This window comes from Lepisosteus platostomus, chromosome 25 (genome assembly GCF_059453375.1).
Source record: "Lepisosteus platostomus isolate fLepPlt1 chromosome 25, fLepPlt1.hap1, whole genome shotgun sequence".
NCBI classification, from domain to species: Eukaryota; Metazoa; Chordata; class Actinopteri; order Semionotiformes; family Lepisosteidae; genus Lepisosteus; species Lepisosteus platostomus.
The window spans coordinates 6,613,455-6,632,981 of NC_142635.1; the positions used below are offsets into that span (position 1 = coordinate 6,613,455).

The 19,527-nt window shown below is 39.2% G+C and overlaps 1 long non-coding RNA gene across 2 annotated transcripts; it reads right to left on the reverse strand.

Annotated features, from left to right (window-relative positions):
* Window positions 1–2,470: 2,470 nt before the first annotated feature.
* LOC148640984 (uncharacterized) lies at window positions 2,471–19,523 on the reverse strand. Of its 2 annotated transcripts, none has more exons than XR_015930202.1 (3): window positions 16,183–19,523; window positions 13,529–13,648; window positions 2,471–3,096 (listed from the first exon to the last, which is right to left on the reverse strand). It is a non-coding gene; the product is annotated as an uncharacterized LOC148640984 (long non-coding RNA). The 2 variants fall into 2 exon arrangements; XR_015930201.1 differs by having other exon boundaries at window positions 16,121–19,523.
* Window positions 19,524–19,527: the final 4 nt, after the last annotated feature.

Here is a 19,527-nt window from a genome sequence, read left to right on the forward strand (position 1 = left end):
ACACAAAAGATTCTCTGAAGTTCAGTAAAAGAACTAACAAATATCTAAAGAAAAAAAGACAACATTTGCATGTTGTTATGAGTGATTTTTCATATCAAATACATAACGTGCTCTTCCTGTGTTTAACAAATCCCCAAAACAAAACAGAAAAACAGGAGACACAGGATAAAAGACAACGTGTGCTTATCAGCAAATGGCTGGATTGGGATAGGCAAGTGATACATCTAGTTTAATAAAACTTTCTTTTCAAGGCTCTCTGCAGTCCCAACTGCAGCAGAAGCCTGTAACCAATAACATAACCATGAAGTAAGAGCTTGGAAACGGTCCTCGGTGTGTTCCCAGAGCACCGATGCTGCCACAGCTATGAGTCGACAGTTCCCTGCTCCACTTATCAGTCGGGCACTTGAGCCCTGTACCTCTTACCAACAAACTAACGCGGGTTTTATCTCTGCTTATTTCTTCTTCACTGTAAATGCATCATCATACTTTTTCTTCATCTTCATCAAACCTGGTAGGACTTGCAAATTGTTTGAAAATATTTTTCCATCTGTTCATCTGTTTCTTGTCTCCTTACTTTCTCCTAAGCTAGGAGTCTAATGTGTGAAGATCTGCATTTTGGAAACAAGTTATTATCAGTACTGTATATAATTATTATTCTCTAAATTCAGAATAGCCTGTTATTTCGGTGTGATTTTTGAAAGGGAGCTGTCATGTACTACACCTGAAGGACAATGCACACTTCTCTCTGAAGGCATCTTCTGTTTTAGAATAAGAAGTCCCACTGCATATTCAGCAGATTTAGTACCAAAATGGAGGAATGATGCAGCTCTCACTGACAGCACTATAAGCCCAACACCCTCCAGCACTCACCACAGGGCGGCGCTATAGTTCAGCTAGCTAGAGGTACCGGCCATTTAAGCACAACTGACCTTGGTGACACTTGGCTAGATTCTACACAGCCATCTGGGGAGCCACGGTCAATTGAACACATTATCCAGACAACAAGCGCTCTTTTTCAGTTTTTAGGAAAACCTGCACAGCTAGAGCACACATTCTCAATTTATTTTCGGATATATAAGGCGGAAGCTTTGAGCTGTAGAACTGTAGACATGGTCAAGCCTTAGCTGATGAAATTAATCTGTGCCATTCTTATCCATGAAAAGTTCGATTTCAAATGGATAAACTTATTACCATGTGTGTTTCATGACATAATAACACATGATTCTTTGTAATGTAGAAGTTGTAATGATTTAATGATTAATGTAGAAGTTAGATTACAATTACTATTTTTGTTGCAGGAACGAGAGTCCTCAGAACACTTCTTGTGGTAATACTTATAACACATACTGTAAGTTAACACATATATGCATTTCTGTTTCCATGAAAGAGAAGACAATCAATGAAAGTATAGGAGTATTGCTCAAATGGCCTGGACTCTACATTATGTACAAAAAAACTGTATGCAGCAGAAAGTTTCAAGAAAGACTCTTTGAAAGTTCACTGATGTTACCAGTTGCTAGGCTAGAAAGTGGATTGATTGCTCATATTAGCAATTTTTGCTTGCCTTGCTGTTTTTAAAGATCTCCAGCTCTCTAACTCTTCTCACTAAATGCCAGGAAGAGCTTTTGTAGATGTGACTTTTAGTTGAATTGTGCTGAATTGTGCTCTAAGTCTCCCTTTGACGTTCAATGCTCTACATGTGTAGTGAAGTAATTTTGAAGAAAACTAGGCATAAAAGATTTCAATAAGAGAGCCCTGGGGTCATGTATACAGTTCTCTGACTTATGTAGAGTTGGGTTAAAATAAAGAGTCCTGCACACAATAACATCAGTATAGTCCAGGTTCCAAACACTCATTGTCTTCAGAAAACAATGGGAATGATGGTCTATTACACTTAATTTCATTGCCACCCAGGCACTTGCTGTATTTGGGGAGACTCGTGCATGATCTATTCCTGGTTTCATGGATACCTACAGTATGCATTATTTTGAAACAGGTTACAGGAATGACAAGAGCTCCACTGCCTTCCATAACTATTAAACTGCCTAAAAGTAAAAAGAAAATGCATAAAAGGAAGGAATGAGAGGGAAAAGAATCGATTCTTTTTAGTTAAATTTACACTTGAAAACTGTGTATTATAATTGCGATAATTAGTTTAATTCATGCCAGCACTATCTTTTTATGTATTTTTAGTTTGCTATTTTCCAGTGCCCCATAAAAAAGAATGAATGCACTGACCTTTTCTCCTGCATGCGTAATATAAAAGCTCTTATTAACCACACAGTGCAAGATTGTGAAGGTGAATGTAAGCACTTATACAATTTTCAGCACACATACCCACAAAAAAGTAAAAATAACTTTTCTGGTGCTCCCAGCGAAAGATACAAAATAAACCTATTATGATATCAATGGAGGAGTGCTGAGAGAAAATAGATGCCGTAAATTGAGCTTATCACAATTGCGCTTATCAGTCAATCAAAGCTTTATTTCAAACTTTGAGGAAAACAGTCTTCAAAAACTAAATCAGCCATACAGGACATGAATGGTGAATTCATATAAAACAAAATCAAATAATAATAATAATCAGGTAAAGAAGTATAGTTAAGAGTAAAAGGCACAGGCAAGAATTTTAAGATTTTATCAGCGTCTTAAACATTAACAGTATGCTGTACTCATACAAATCTGCACTTACACAGAAACCTATAAATATATCTATATAACTACTAATAAACCTAGAGGCACAAGATCCGTATTGTATTAACAGTATAGAAATACATCTGGAGCATTAAATGATTTGGTATATTTGGGTCAATTCATATTGTCAAATGAAAATTTTAAAAGTGCACAATTCTTTATGTTTTGATCGATGGCCACAGTGCAGAAGGGGTTTGATGGACGACCAGAATCAAAGACAGTGAAAGAAACGAAGGCACTGGGGTGAAAGAAGAGTCTGTGACATCCTGACGGGTGCAGGCTGGGAGAGACTTGTGAAGAGTGGATGATGGCTGAGCTGCAGAAGGACTGGAGGGTCTTCTCAGAGACGAAAGCAGTAAAGGAGAAGGCCTTCTGCAAGACAAGTGACAAGACTGCCAGCAGCTGGATGGGGAAAACAAAGAGCGGAGTTTCATGAGAGGCTTTTCCATAGATGGGTAAAAACTGACGCTAACATCGATGGCACTCTGGCGACATTTAATATCTGTATTAATGAAAGAAGCAGCGATTGCTGGCGGCAGGGATAGCACAAAGTGCAATGTTCTTCTCTATTATATATACAATATGTCAACCCTTCGGCCACGGTATTAACAGGTGGGAGCTGTTCCTCCTGTTCTGCTGCAGAGCATCTAGAATCAGGGATGTCCACTTTCACCTCTATGGTTTGCCTTGTCTTTGGAACCACTGTCTCAAGGTGTCCAACAATCTGCCACTTCTACTCCTCTTTCTGTTGACAATAGTCAACATTACTATACCACACGGCACGTGAAGCTGATGACATACTGTCGCAGGTTGAGACTATTTCTCAGGCCTCAATTCATCTGCTAGCTCTTGTTGTGTTGATTTCAGTGCTCTATTAGGGAATAAAACGACCTTGCTCCACAGTAGCCTTGCCGCTTTTCAATTTGAGAAAACACATTTAACTCTGCCACTAGTCAAACACTTCGGACTCTTTGGCACATGCAATTCCAATGAACTCATTTTGACCTGAACATGTGGACACATTCTCCTAGGTCTCTTCAGAGTAAAAATGGACTTCCTGTCTTGAATACTTTAATTTCTATGATTCTTATTTCTGCTTCTCTAGGGAATTACAATATAATACATACTCACATTTATAAATTTAATCGGAAAGAGAGGTGACAATAAATTAAGTTCTCCACTCTTTCAGCACAGGAGATCTGCTGGAGGCCTAATTCTGCCAAACTTTAAATTGCGTTTCTCCTCCTTTGCTCCAGTGCGGACTATCTGTCAGGTTTAATTCTGATGTTCCTGCATCTTGGCGTCCACTTGATGTGTGTCTGGTCTTGCCATTTGGTTTCAAGATTTAATTTGTGTAAGCGTTCCCCTTAGACACTGTAAATTGCATTTTGGACCTCTAATTAAGTAATAAATTACAACTTAGCGCTTAGCTCCAAAGACATGGCTGCCTGTTCTCCTATTTTCCCTAATCATAAACTCCTTACAGTTAAGTTCCCTTTCTCTATCCCACTTTGGATTCACAGTCTAGCAGATATTTGTAAAGAGAATGAGTTTTGTTCATTCTGGGACTCGTAATAGAAGTATGGGTTCCAGCTCCTCTGCAGCCCACTGCTTAATCTGCTGGATGTCAAGAGCAAAACAAGGAAATTGGCATCCTCTAATTCTTCTAATTCCATGTGTCTGCTCCCTCCAATACTTTAGCATCTGACATTATTTGGAACAGGGACTTCAGTGTTTACACACAACTGAAAATTTCCAGAATAGTATATGGACAACATAACTGAAATGTTCAATTGCTTTTTTTTTGTCAGTTGTTTTGTGAAAACATAAAAAAATGGTCCTGAGAAAACATACAGTACTTCCTACCTGTAGGCTTACAGTAACACACAACCTCTCAACACAGTCTGGTAGTCTAAAACTCACTCCACAGTCCTTCTCATCTGAGCATTAGTGTACAGGGCAAAGGCTAATAGACCCACCAGAATTCTCCTGGAAGCTGACTGATTGGATACGACACATAATTGCTAATGAGAAAAGCTTTGTTGTCTTGGAAACAAATAAGCACAGGTCCTAATGAGAAGACCATTCTACAGGAGCCATTAGAGAAACATGTACTTAGTAAGAGCATGCCTCTGTAGACTATTCATCTTCTTTGTCATGTGTCACTTACATATACTCTGGGCTATTGACTGCCCTCTTCTATAAAAGTATAAAAACACAAAATGCCCGGAGGTTCAAATCCTGAAAAAGGTTTATTTTTTTCCATGGGATTCATGGACATTAATCATGGGAAATCAATGCAGCTGACAAGTAGAGAGTTGAAGCCTTTGCTGGATACGACACTTCAAACAACGAGGTTGAAAAAGTAATTTCTTTCCTCTTCTTACAATAGCATGAATTTGTCAATTTCTAGGTCCTGCGATGGTGGAGTCAATTTTCTCCCACGGAACCACGGTTTGTCGACCACGCACTTTATCCATCTCGACTAGCGCAACTCACTTTGCATGATTATGGCCCAGGAAAAAGGAAAAAAGGAAAAATAATAATGTACAACGCAAATTAAAGAGGTTCTCTCTGACAATAATCAATCAAAAACAATTTAAAAAGCAGGATGTAGACTCTCAAATCCATTTTAATTTATTTAAACCAGTTCACACACTGGTGGCTCAAGTAATTTTCTGAAAACATACCAAGGGAAAACGACATCCTGTTAAGATGTAATGAAGCAACCAAGTAGTGAATTTGTCAATTAGATTACAAATTTATTATATATCATAACCAAGAATAAAAACGTAAAGCAGCATAGGGTCATATCTTCCCAATACAAGTCCACACTTGTTCACACAGAGACATCAGAGCCTGGAAAGGATTACTAGGGAAGCTCCAGGCTGCTGTGACCTTTACCAGGAATAAGCAACTTTCTGATAATAGGCAGGTGGATGGATGGATTACTAGGGATCGCAGGGAACGCAGTGTGGCAGAGACCCAGGGAACGTTCAGATCTAGACCTGATGCTGTGCTAGAATCACTTAATGGGGAGAACAGTGATGAGCACTGATGGGCTGATAGCCTGGACTCGCTGTGGTCGGCTTTTCCTATGATCTTAGCTGCGATCTAAAAATACAAAACAATAAACCCAGCTATTAACTAGAATATTGTCCGCAGCCTTTTCACTTAAAAAACTATGTTACTGCTGTAAAAGTAAAAATATGTGACGAAATTATAAATACAGTATGTACAGACTGATTTTACACCAGATTGATTTTTTTTTCCTGTTTCTTTTTTTCTATTTGAAAGGATCATTATTCTGTCTATAGTTTAAGGATATTGCAGGAATGAGAACTGGATCTTGAAGAACTCTAAGGGCTACTTAAGATTATTTTTATTACCTTCTGAAATGGGAAAATTTGACTTTCCTATCACTAAAAATAAAAGTGTAAAAGAATGACAAATACACATCTATGGATTTATTTTCACTTAGAGACTCTGAAATTCCCTGAAACACCCTTGTTTATTTTAAGCTCCTGTGCTATAAATTCTAGGCATGCATCTCTTAAAAACCTTAGCTGCACTGGGGGTCCCAGACTTTCTTTAGTGATCCCAAAAGCTGTCTGTCTTCATCCGCATTACAAATCTACTTGTAAATAATAAATCTACGTGCTTACTGCAGTTACATGCATGCTGTCAAAATGCAAAGAACACCAGACATTTAAAAAGCAAAAAACGTTGTTAATTTTACAGTCTCTTGTTTCTACAAGCAGACACAGATGTACTGTACATTGTACATGAAAAGAACAGATATTAAACATCTTCCATTCTGGGTGATCTGCACTTCCATGTATATTTGGCTGTGTCAGAAAGGCTCAATGATTAACCCAGACATCATGGAGGCCACGTTTCAAAACCATGCTGAGTTTTGGACAGCCTGCACAAGATGGAGAGTTCACACACATGGCTGGGGTTCTTAAAGCTGCCTTCACAAGTTGGTTACATCAGCATCATGTGGATGACGCTAAAGCAAACAATCGCGGACATGGCTTATATCCAGGTACATCACCGGCTAGTAATGCTACAATATAGGCTGACAGCTCTGATTTGTTAGGTCAGGATAAGTCAAGAGTCGTATCACATTCTTCTTATAGATATCAGCACTGTACGTGTACATCTTTCCATTCCTAAATGGATTGTGATGGTTGCTACGTGATATTTACAGTATACTTATAAGGACTATTAGTGAGGTCAATCTGAAGGTTTAATTTTTTTTCACCAGTGAGTTATCATTGTTGATCTTCTTTTAAAATGCGACAGCTTTTCTTAAATGTTTATTTAACATTCTCAGCAACTGGAAAAGTAAAAGCAGATTTTGGCAAGCTGTTCAACATGTACATGTAGCAACCCCACAGGCCCTATATATACAGTAAATAAACTTAATTAAAGCTGATTTTTTTTTACAACACACTCAGAGTACAAAATTAATATTCCCTGGAGGCAATCCATCATTCAAGTTTTCTAACACTGGAAATGGGTTTTTATTATTTTATTCTTCATAGAATATATCATCATTGATACTGTACAGCAGAAAAAGCTGAATGCATACAGCCTTTCATATCTAACCTGTTGAATTGCCAAGGTTAAACTAGATTACTCTAACCTGATGAACCAGAATGGGAAAACAATGGAAACTGAAGAAAAAGCCACTCACGATATTTACAGCAGGCCTACTTCAGTTCAGAATACCTACATCTCCTTAATAAGTATATGAACACAGTATACAAATACGTTTTTCTCACAAAAAAAGAAACGGCATGAAATACTGGATCAGATGGTGGACAAGAACAAAAGATAGAAGATTATTTTTCTGTTGCAGCAGTCAGCAGCATCAAAGCTTTGACGCTGCTGAAAGAATTATGTTTCTTTCCAAGGCACTTTCTTGTTCTCCTGCTTTGATTCTGTTTCGTGTTACAACAACACAAGGTGTTCAAAAGAATGATATCCTTTCGGTTCTTTGTTTGATACACATCACAGAAATCTATTCAACTTCTTTCAATCAACTTGTATCCTAGCAACTTGGGTTGCATGGCTAATCTGCGAAAGATGTGTAATGTAACCCACCGAATTAGGAGGACCAAAAATAAAGTCCATGCCATTTCAAATATAATTTTTTCAATGAAAGGATAAAAAAAGGTACAGTAAACATAACGTCACTGTGGTTTCACTGTACTCTTTCCAATCAAACAGCTTTGGGGTGCTTCGACAGCTCCTCCGCCCGCGCTGGGTTGTGGTGCACGCTGAATCCAAACTCTTCATCTCAACGGCTGCAAAACTCGCAAGAGCAAGCCAGAACCGGGCAGGCAGAGCCACTCGAGCCCTTGCTTTCTCTGCAACTGGACACAGAAATGCACCGAATCCCCTTTGTGGTGCCATCACGCATAGCCTGAAAGGATCATTGGTCTGTCGACATTGCAGGAATGAGAACGGCCTGAGATGCATAAGGATTGCACTGCCCAGGGACCACTGTCCCATTTCTGGCAATAAAGCACAGTTCTTTAATCAGCACGGCAAACCAGCAATCGCCCCCTTAACCCTTCAATCTGTAAGATGAGCTGTGTTATATTACTGCTGACGCTTCTGCCAGGCCTGATTTTTATTTGGACTCCAGCAGCAGCCGAAATCCAGCTGTCCTGCTTGGTCTTCTAGGGTCAGGCCCAACGGAGGATTGTAGTGGACCTTCTGTTTCTCTGCATTAGCTCCCCCGGCCTTATATGGATAACACTGATAGTGTAACTGTGCTGGAGGAGGTCTGTTTCCCCGCTCGGCCAAGTACTGTACATTGCATTTTCTGAGACTCGTGGTTCATTTGCACCTGCAAAAAGTGTGAAACAGGGTAGAATTTCAAATTGTAAGTTTATGTAAACTCCATTAACATGAAAAAAACAGAAACCGCTAGGAAATCAGATCCTATTCTGTCTGCTTTACTATGGACGATTAACTTCTTTAGCTTCTTACTAATGTGTTAATGGAGTTTTCCCTGCCCTAGTCTTCGCTGTCACTGCCGGAATCCATGATTTTTCTGTGTCTCCTTAAGAAATTAACGGCTCTCTACCTGGGAGAAGTGTTGCATTTATCCCAAAAAGTCCTAAATTATCAATGTATCCCTCTTCCACAGCCTTAAGCTCTTGAAGACTTAAAGAGACGCATAGAGATCCTACTGGACCCGACTCTCAGGACCAGAATTGCAACTCCCTGTTCATTCTTGTAAGAGCTGACGATTCTGAAGTTTCTGTTCTTTCTTTGCAAGGTACATTAAATTACAGGAGCAGGGCATTAAATCAATGACCACTTCAGCCAGGCTCAATAACGAAGTCATTACTGTTAATCCTTTAAATCATTCAGAGACACCCTGGTATGGCCTAAGCACGGGCCAGGAACGCAGGAAGACAGGCAAGTCAAGGATGAACGGGAGGGCCGGGATTTGCTTTGGGTTTTAAGGTGAAATTTCTCTGGCTAGACTCTTTAAGGAACAGGATCACGAAAGCCTTAGTTTTTTTTTTTTGTGTGTAAAAACAATGGGTGAGGGAGTGAACCTGCTTTAGAAGGAGATTCGTTTGATCTGTCTTCCTCTCATCAGGTGTGATTCAGATGTAGCCATAAAATAATGCTACCAATGGGAGACATCAGGTTGCTGAAAGGAACTATGAAGATCAGTCTCAAGAACACTGTGCACAAGCTTCTGTTCCTCACATCTGCCCATCTGCCTGCCTGTGGGACCCGAGAAGAAAACATTGATAGTTATATCACTGTCAGCTCCTGAGGAACAGGTTTCTGGTGCCTTTCTGTTTGGAGGTTTAAAGGAATTTTTTATAGCTCTAAGGTACTGAGTTGGATACCGCATTGATTCTATACAGCAGTGCCAATTTATTGATTCTGCTAAGAAACTAGCCCTTTTTATTACTGTTCTTTTTAACCAAAAAGTCATGATGAACATTTTCTCTATTTTATGAGCTGACCTCATTTCCACAGGAGAGCAAAGAGCTTCTGCTTGGTGAACCATCAACATCTGGCATAAAGTTTCAGGATTACTCCATTACTGAATCACTGGCCATCTATGGTATGATAAACTGTGTTCTCTAAGATAGAAGTATATATAAGAAGAGGAAAATGGCAAATCAAAGCTTCAGAACCCCCGATAATTTTATTTTTATTATCATCATCAAATTATTGTCAAAACAGGAGTGAATTCCTTTTAACTTTGTCAATGTTTGTAAGACATACACAGTGCTATATATCTATTATGCTAGTCCTGGTCTCCACAATCAATTTTATCTGGCTATCAATTACTGTATGTTTCAGTTGATTTGTCGTTTAATGACCTATCGTAATGAAATCATTATCAGAAACCGACTTTTAACCTGAAATAAATGTCTGAGTCGGATGAGTTCTGCCAACAAGCAAACGTAACAGGAGACATGGCATATATTTCAGAATGGATAAATCTGAATTTCAGAAAACCAGATGGACGAAAAAGTTCAGACGCAAAAGATAGGGGTTTAAAAAGACTTTGTAGAAGTTTTCTACAAAGGCACAATTTGTTTTTTATCAAGATGTGATAGAAAGGTTTAGAAAGCATGAACAATTTTAACTGTCACATCACAGCTTCTAGCAGCATAATGAACATGCAGAACATGTGTGTGATGTAAAGTTTTGCCAAGATAAACGGTGCTTTTCAGCTCTCCATATGCATGAATATTCATGGGGATTCTGTTTCACTGGATGTAGAAGATGCCATAAATAACAGAGCACGACAAAGAGGAACACATTCTCTTCAACGGCAATATGAAAACCTTCATAAGCCTTCATAAGTGAAGCTTTACCATTTCTTACCATTCATGAAGGAAAAGGGGGACAGAAAAACCATTGTTAAAAACATTGAAAACATTTTCACACAAGCGCCCCCGAGAGTTTTCAAAAGCTGGTACCTATATATCTGTACTGTGCAAATTCCCCCTATTCAATTCCCTTAAGGGTGGTTTACACCTGTAAATATACTGAAGTAATTTAAAACATAGAACATAATAATTCGTTGGTTGGCTTCCCTTGGACTTTAATTATTAGTGCCAGGGGGCCAGTGCATGTTTTTATACTTTAGCTGAACAAAATAACAAAATAAATCTTTAGCATCTTTCATTGGGCAGAATTGGGAATTCAGTTGTTTTTCCACGGTATATCAAGATATCTGGCTGATCTCAGATGTATCAGTTATTCTCTGAAGTGTCCTTTAAGATTTGTGTCTGGGTTTTTTTTGCTGTTAAGATATACATTTCGGATCCTGGCTCTAAATGTAATTGAATTGGGGCTCTGGGCTTCTCACAAGGCCTCTTGTCTTGGTGTATATCCAGGTTATTGTGCTTTTCAAGAACCGGTAGCCACAAGAGGGAGATGTTTTCCTGTGCACTTTAACAAGAGGAAAATGTTCTGCTGCATTCCCAAGTATCCGCACGAGGTATCTGCATTGTGGAAAATAAATGTGTTATGTATCCTGTAGTAAATATTTACATCATAGGTTTCCCATCATTGTCAGCAATGACCAAAATATTTAAAGTATCAGGCAAGAGATGAGAAATTCTCCCTACCACTTTTTACAGTTGTGCATTGTAAAAGATATGTTAGATAACCATTGCAGTCATTATGTCTGAACATATTTACTTCATTTTTGAAGCAGTATTCTATCAGTTGTTTATTTACATCCGTCTCTCCACCTAGGTCGGTCTCTGTTTCACTTTTCCTATCTATATATGAAGAGACTGATGAATCTGTGTTTGTCTATGCGTCTCTAGCAATCTGCCTGTATGTGTGGGATGATTCATCTGATTCCAGATATCCACTTATCTTCATAACCGTAACTGTTCCAAAATCAGGAGCCAGGAGAGACAGAGCTTCGGAAAGAAGCTCATCAACACTCTCTGCACAGTTGTCATTCAGGCTGCATCTCTTCAGCACCATAAAGAGCTTCGGCTGTCTGAGTGGGGAAAGTAAACCAGGTTGTCCTCATTATGTGGATTACTGTAATTTAGAGTTGGCAGGAAATGCTATCGTTGTCTTACATCCAACTATTATAAACAGGGGTGTTGACGATTTACCCATTTCATATTTCTTGAAAAGGGGGATTGGAATTGTTATGCCTCATTTGTTGTAGTTTAAATTGATATTTCGCTAGATGTTCGGATATGATTCTGTCACAGCTTTCCCAATTTAACAAAGAACTGGCGTTCTTCAGCTGCATATATAGCAATTAAATGCAAAAGCCATCAAAAAAGTTTAGAACGCCTGGGTTTTGTTTGCAAACTTTTTAAATTTCTTTTTCTTTAGCTGTAGTACTTGAAGGGAGAGGCGGGGTTTGTTTCTAATGTGGCAGAGTGCCAGTAAAACGTAATATTGCACTAAACTGCTAATCTCTGGTGTCTGCTCACTTGCATTGCTCAATATAGTAAATCAGTGCTGCTTGAAATTGCTACAAGATTTAAGAGAGATCCATCACTTCATTCTACATCGTTTGCAGTTACCAGAGATGAAGCACCCAAAATGAAGATTTAACAACCAGCTGTTTTAAAGGAGGTTATTTTTCATAAATACGAGAATGCATTTGAGCCATCAGGTCCCTTTTATTTGGCAGACTCTAAAATGGGTTAAATAAGCAGTTTTGATTCCCAGGCTGTGATTTACTATGCCCAAATGGTCATCAAGGAATGAACATCAGGCCAGAGAAACACATTACTCTGCTAATGGTTCGACAGGTCTTGCCCATGATTACATAATTAACAGAGTCAAAAAGGCTAATGTACTGCCAAGCTCCTATCCCTTTGTTACATGCCAAAAGGTGAAAAATATTAAATAAACAGGCTTTCGTGAACATATCATATATGTAGGCCTCCTTCAAGGAATATACGCAAACATGTTTCCCAGGAATGTAATCCTAAATGCTCTTTCACATTGCCCTTTTCTGACAAATTCAATGTTAAAGTTCTTGGAGCAGGAATAAAAAACAGATCAAAAAGTGCTCTGCAGGTAATATACTGTTAAAACAGGAAGAAAAAAGGCTCGCACTGCAAAAAAGAGCTTTTTTGTGATGCATTTCAGGCCTATTTATTTTTTTTTATACAAGATGTCACTGCAGCTGCCTTACAAGGTAATTATACCGCAGTCTAAACGCTGTTTACATCACTTCACTGCAGCCTCGGACTGCATGAGGATGTGACACAGCCGCATTAATTTCCTTCGACTTCAAAACTCGCTCTCCGGCTGAAAGGCCCTGGGCTTTTGCCATTTAACCTGAGAAATTCCTCCATCCCCAGGCGCGAGCGCAATGCAGGGACACTGAACTGGGATTTATTTTCCCTCACTAAAAAGTACCACTGATGCCAGTGTTGAAAGAAGTTTATAAATACGTCAGCTGGGCCATTAACTCATTAAGTCCACCAACAGCAAGGAAAGCTGAGGCTTGTGGGTGCTGCTCCTACAGTATAAGACATTACAAATGAGACTTTGTACTCAATTAACCTGTAAATTACATAATAATGCCAGCAACTAAAATATAATTCAATAAAATGCACTGTAGATGGTAAAGCTGGCAGCTCCACCAGCTACTATTCAAATCTACTTGGCAAAAAAGAAGAGGAATACTCATGATAATTACACTGTGCACAGAACATGAATAGTTGACCTTTTCAAATTTTGTTTTCCTTATTTAATCCCTGCACATTAGTAATCATGTCTGGTAGCACAACCCCTTCCTAAACGTCAACAGTCAAAGGTAAGATAAGGCTATTTGACAACTTACCCAAATTGATGACAAGAAACAGCTAGCCCTCAGTCTTTCATTCTCACATGTCCCTTGAAGTACAGGCACAACAGGACCCATGCATTTCTTCCAAGAACCAGCTGTCTGTGTAACAGGCCTCTAAAAATGAGTATTTCAGAGTGAAAACATGCCCATTTATATGAAACATGCATGCAATGCAAACGTATCATCAAATTGCAAAATATATTCCAGCCTGGATAAAAATATATGTCCTTTTACATGATGTGCCTTTAGGAAGATTACCTTGTCATCCATACAGTTTACAAAGAGATGAATCGCTAAGGCTTGACACAGTTTTCTGCACCTCATTGGACAATACAAAGCCGCATGTGGGAAAAAGTTTGAAATGAAGCCTAATCATTAGTAATGGTACAGTATACGCATCACAGAAATTGGCTAGCTTAGAACCCTGCCATCATTTCATTGAGCCACTGCAGGACAGTAGGACTCGATGTAACTCCTATAGTTTTCAACCCTACTGTGTCATTGCTACCCACTAGGGCCTCAATTCTGTGCATTTTATACTTCCTCTCTACTGCTGGTCTTTCAGACTCCTTTCTGCTGGAGTGATGTATAAATAATCCTATACTCTTCAGTTCTTTCCAAAGATTGTTTCCAAAAAAGATGTCATTGAACAGAAATATTGACTCAGGACATTACTGGTTGATATTTTTGTATTATTGCTCTGTGGAAAAACATTCTGCCTTTAATGTTTTTCTCTTATTACTTCCTTAAGGGACAGAATCTGTCTTTTGTTTCTCCAGTAATCTAACTGCAACGCATATCATCTCAGGTCCATTTATAAATTTTATAACCGAATTTACCAGGAGGTGTATTGACTCTCAACCCATTTGTCTCCTTTTCTTGCAGAAGACGAGTTTGGAAAAAAGTACTCACTGTAAAAGGTCAGCCTTTCTTACTAAGAAACATTCTTTTGCATTATTTAAAGTGTCTTATAGGTCAGACTTTATGTATATGATGCCTACAGCTATAAATCCAAAATATACTGTATTTTTCCTACAGTGACAGTATACTAAAAGTGTGGTATACTACATGGCGAGCAGAATACATTTAAACCAGCAAGCCTTTTCACGGGACAGTTTAAAATAAACAGGAAAACAGGTTGCATAACTCAATATATTTCACAAAAAACTCTATTTCACCAATTTAAGCATGAGCACTGAGACCTGCACCAAGAGAAATCCAATTTACTGTAATGTCAAAACCTCCCCAGTTGAAAGCCGTTGTGAATTCACCTACTTTCAAATTGTATCTTATGCTGAAAAAAAACTTAAACCACGCACTTTGCATGAGATAACAACAGCACTGTCAATTCAGAAAAATCCTTCTTTGAATTGTAGATGGGTCTTTGTACATGTACTGCATCTCATGCACCCTCAATTAAATTTAAATCTTTTGGCACACAGCAGTAGGGAAATGAGTTTGATTAACTCAAACTTTTTTAAAACACCTCGTGTAGAGCATGGCTTTCTCTAAGTGTCTTTCTCTAAGTATGTCTTCTCCATTCCAGACATCAGGAATGGTCCTTTGCCTCACAAGTAGACAATTACTAATTTGTCCCAAAAGACCCATAATCGTTTTCTAATGGAGTGACTTCAGTGGAAAAGCTGTAATAATTAAAGCAAAATGGGTTAGCCAGAAGCCTCACAACTTCTGAGAGGATTTTAAAGCTGCCCCCACTTTGCTAATTCACAGCAGTCTCAATGCACTCCTTGATTTAAACCTTTTCAGGCCATAGAACCTTCTTAATTTCACTCCATTAAACTATCCACATAAACAACACAGTTTACTGTGGAAGAATAGCCTGAGGTTTTGTGAGATGCACAGTGAAAAGCAAGGTCAGAATCCACAGACCTGAACTAATTATGAATGATTTTTAATAGCAACTCTAAAATAGGTCCTTTTTGTAAAGAATTGATTAAACTTGATAACCTGTTTCCTGACACTTTTAGGATTTAAACACTGATAAAGTTATAGTCCTGAAGAAGAGTTCAATAAAGATTAAGTCAAATTTAATATCAAGAGTTGAACCTTTCTCCACATTTCATCTTAGGTAGTTATTCTTGTTTAACAGACACTTATTTCTGTTTAAAAGGTTGTACTAATTTAAAAAAGTAAAACATATTATTAGTAAACAATTGTCAGTTTTTTAGGCAATTTTAAAACAAAGACTATACATAACCTCTCTGAACACATTTAATAACACAGTAATAAAGTATCTCAGCACTAAATGTGTAGCACATTAATGGCTAATAATAATTACACATTTTCTCCTATACAGAGGTCTTTTTAAACAGTATTTACAGCACCAAAAGGCTTCCAAATAGTACTGGAGTTGTGCATCCTACCCTAAGACCGCTGTCTTATAATGTTAATGATATCTCCACCAATTGGGAAACAATAAAGTTGAATTCCCAGGCTGTGGCTAAAAATTATTCACCTATCTCCCCACGTCCCCCATTGCGGAGTCATTATCTCCCATGACGAATATTATCACATATGCAGAGCACTTTTGGGAAAGTTATCTAATGAGACTGCCACATCACTCACCTTCTCCCTCGCTCTGTGGAATAATGGGGTGTCTTGCCAGCATTTTCTATTTCACTACTTACTTCCTTATCAACCATAAGTGATCTTCCAGCTTCAGCATTGCCTTTCTTTGACTCAGCAGACCCATCCAACAGGACTTTCTTCTCCAAAGGTTTGCTGTCCTTGATAAGAGCCTTGGTAAGGATCAACACACTAGAGAAGCTGGAGGACTACATCCCAGCACTTAGCGATCAGCTGCAGTCTTGAGGAGACTCTAATCTTCGACAGCACTGTGCTTCACTTACAGACCAAGGAGTGCTCTGCAGGGTATACAAGCTGCCCGTGGGGACAGGTGATTCACACTGATTGGATCTGCATTACTGAGGAGAGATTTGGGTCCCTTCCTCCATGATGCCCTCTGACACCTGCTTGGCCAGTGCTAGAGTTCCTCTTGCTGGTCTTCCTTACACTACAAGAGCAGTTTGCTGTGATTGGGGTACCCCATATGGGGGTACAGGGGCTCCTGCAGGCTTGCTTTCTAATGATGGCCATCTGGAGGAACATGACTTTTGGGTAAATTGTTCCACTCTGCTAAGCTCTGACACTCAAAGGATCCATCACCCAAATGCAAAGTTGAGAAGCTAACCTGGCAAACTTCACAAGTATCTTGCCTGCGTATCAGCTGCACACTCTGATGAAAGCAGCAAGCCCTCTGCTAGAGACCCAGTACTCTGAATTGCAGCTCAACCCACCATTTCTCCATTTTTCTAAGATGAGCAGGCATGTCTTAGGCTGGGGCTTCAACTGTGCCCAAACCTCTAACACCGACCGATCCTAACTGCTCGATGTGCCAGTCACCCCGTTCACTCACTTGGTCTGACGGGGAGGATCTCTTGCAGCAACCTCTGAAGGTCAATGAGACCTGTCAGCAGGGCCCAGAGCTTACCCCTGAATAGAAACCTGCCACCTTATGTCCCTCCATTTCACTCATCCATCCATTTTCTAATGGCTTTATTCAGCACAGGGTCACAGAGGAGCAGCAGAGGAGGTCCCAGCAAGCAATGGGCACCAGGCAGGATACGCCCAGGATGGAACGCCAGTGCAGCCCAGGGAACCCACTCACACCAGGGCCGATTTTCCCAGAAGCCCATTAACCACCAGCATGTCTTTGGACAGTGGGAGGAAAACAGAACACCCAGAGTAAATACACACGAACACAGGGAGAACATACACACACCATGCAGACACCACCGAAGTAACTGAACCCCCGCGCTGCAACGATCAAATTGTGCCACCACGCCGCCCTCATTTAATATTTACAGTATTATCATTTGGTTGGGTAAGCTTCCCAAATATTTCAGTCAGACCTGTGTAGAATTAACTTAGTAAAGATATCAGAAATACAAACTTCAGTACTTCAGTAATCTCTGCCTTGGCACAGCTCCCAAGAGATGAATAAAAAATGATTTCCAGCAATTAAACTAGCAATAGACAATATTTTTCATCTTCGTGTTTTAAGTATGGCATGATAAAATAAAGCTTTACCTCTTCTGTTATATATTCATAGCTCTCCTGTAAATTGCTAATGAGGGTATTTGACCTGAATTCTAGTGTTGATCAAAAGCAGTTTGTTCATTTTTCTTAAATAAATTGTGGTTTAATATACATACATAATGAAGATGATTTTTGTTTCTTTCGTGTATCACTGACAAGTTTTAGGTTCATCCTTTTTGATCTTTGCCTTCGTGTTCTTCTCTGAACTGAAATTTACTAATCAAAGTCTTGGTTCTGTTACTCAAGTCAAACCTATCAAAGATGTTCAGATGATCAAATTTCCAGTCTTACCTGAGGAAAAGAAAATATTTGAAAAACATCTGCATGGTGTTCAGCACACCATCCTGTTTAATCAGACAGGACTGTGCTGTAATTAATTTATAATATTAATACAATAGAGATTACAGCTTGAATACAGAGATTAAACAGAGATTAAACTAGAATTAGATTAAACTGTAGAAAATAATGTGTAATTTCCTGCTAGTTCAATATACCTTGTAGCTCTTTAATCACATTCATATGTAATATGGATATTCTTCTTCATAAGAGTACTGATTTTGGGAGAAAGGGCAGACAAAAGATTAAAGACTAAAGATCAGATCAAGTTCAACAAATCAGTTCAAAGGTCAAGAGAAATCACGGTGACCTTCGCAAGCATTATTCAACACATACAGTGGCCTGACACTCATTCACTCCTCCTTTAGCCCACTCAACCCACAGACCACAAATGTGCCTTGATGAGCACAAGAGTCCAACATGTTCAGCTAGTGACATGGAGACCAGAGCTGACCCCTCAGAACTCCACCCTGGGTGCAGTGCCAGTCCATGGGTACACAGACACATGTCTCCGAAGCACAAAAGGATAATTCAGAGACACCAGATAATCTAGATAACGTGTCTTTGGGAGGTGAGACGAATTTGGAGCAGTCAACCCTGGCCAACAACCCAGGACTGATGACTTGTGAGACAACGATAACCACGACACTTCTGGTCCCCACTTATGCTCTCAAAGATTTGATATAATTTATGTATAAATGCTCTCAGTGGGGAGGAGAACACAGTAATGAAGGCAGTTCATAGATGGTGATTGTTAGGAAGCCATGATTGGTAAAGGCAAGGAGTAACTTTGGCCAGGACACTGGGGTAACACCCCTTCATCCAACAAGAACTGAATGGAATACCTTACTCTTTAATAGCATCTTATAATTTGAAGTCACAACGTGACTTTATGAAGACAATATGTGTTTATAGCGTTATTTCTCGGCTAATTAGCAGTATTTATATTTCTTTCTCGAAACTTTCTGTATGTATTGCTCCGTATTTAAGCACTTAATAAACATTAAGATGTAGACATAATAAAGTATTATAAAGTACTGATAAAAGCACACGGTACTTTCACTATTTTCGTTACATTCTGTACCATGAGAACTCACCAACGCAAACAACCTGTCCAAGCGCAAACGGGAAACGTGCGCCATGGCCACAGCCACGTGAGAAATCCCCGGGGTCGATTTCACACCACTCTTTTGTGGTGAAAGCTCTTTTAAATTACTTTAGAAAACACTCAAATCTTTTGACAAAGAAACCCCTAAATCGAAAATAAAACCTAATTCTACATTTACGTTTTCCCAATAAGTCATTACGCACAAGGCAAGCTGGAAAGGCAGACGCTTATTGTAGGACGGTACTTTGCATTGCGTTTAAAGGGTCTTTAACCATACTGTAGATTTAAAGCTCGTTGTGTGACCAAACCTTGTCTTCACTGCAGTAGGCCTACAGCTTTAAAAGTCCAAAGTTTCCTCGTTGGACGTTAGAGCCCTCCTACTCGCTTTGCATTGCGAGTCCAGGCGCCTCCCTCGGTAAGCGTCATCCAA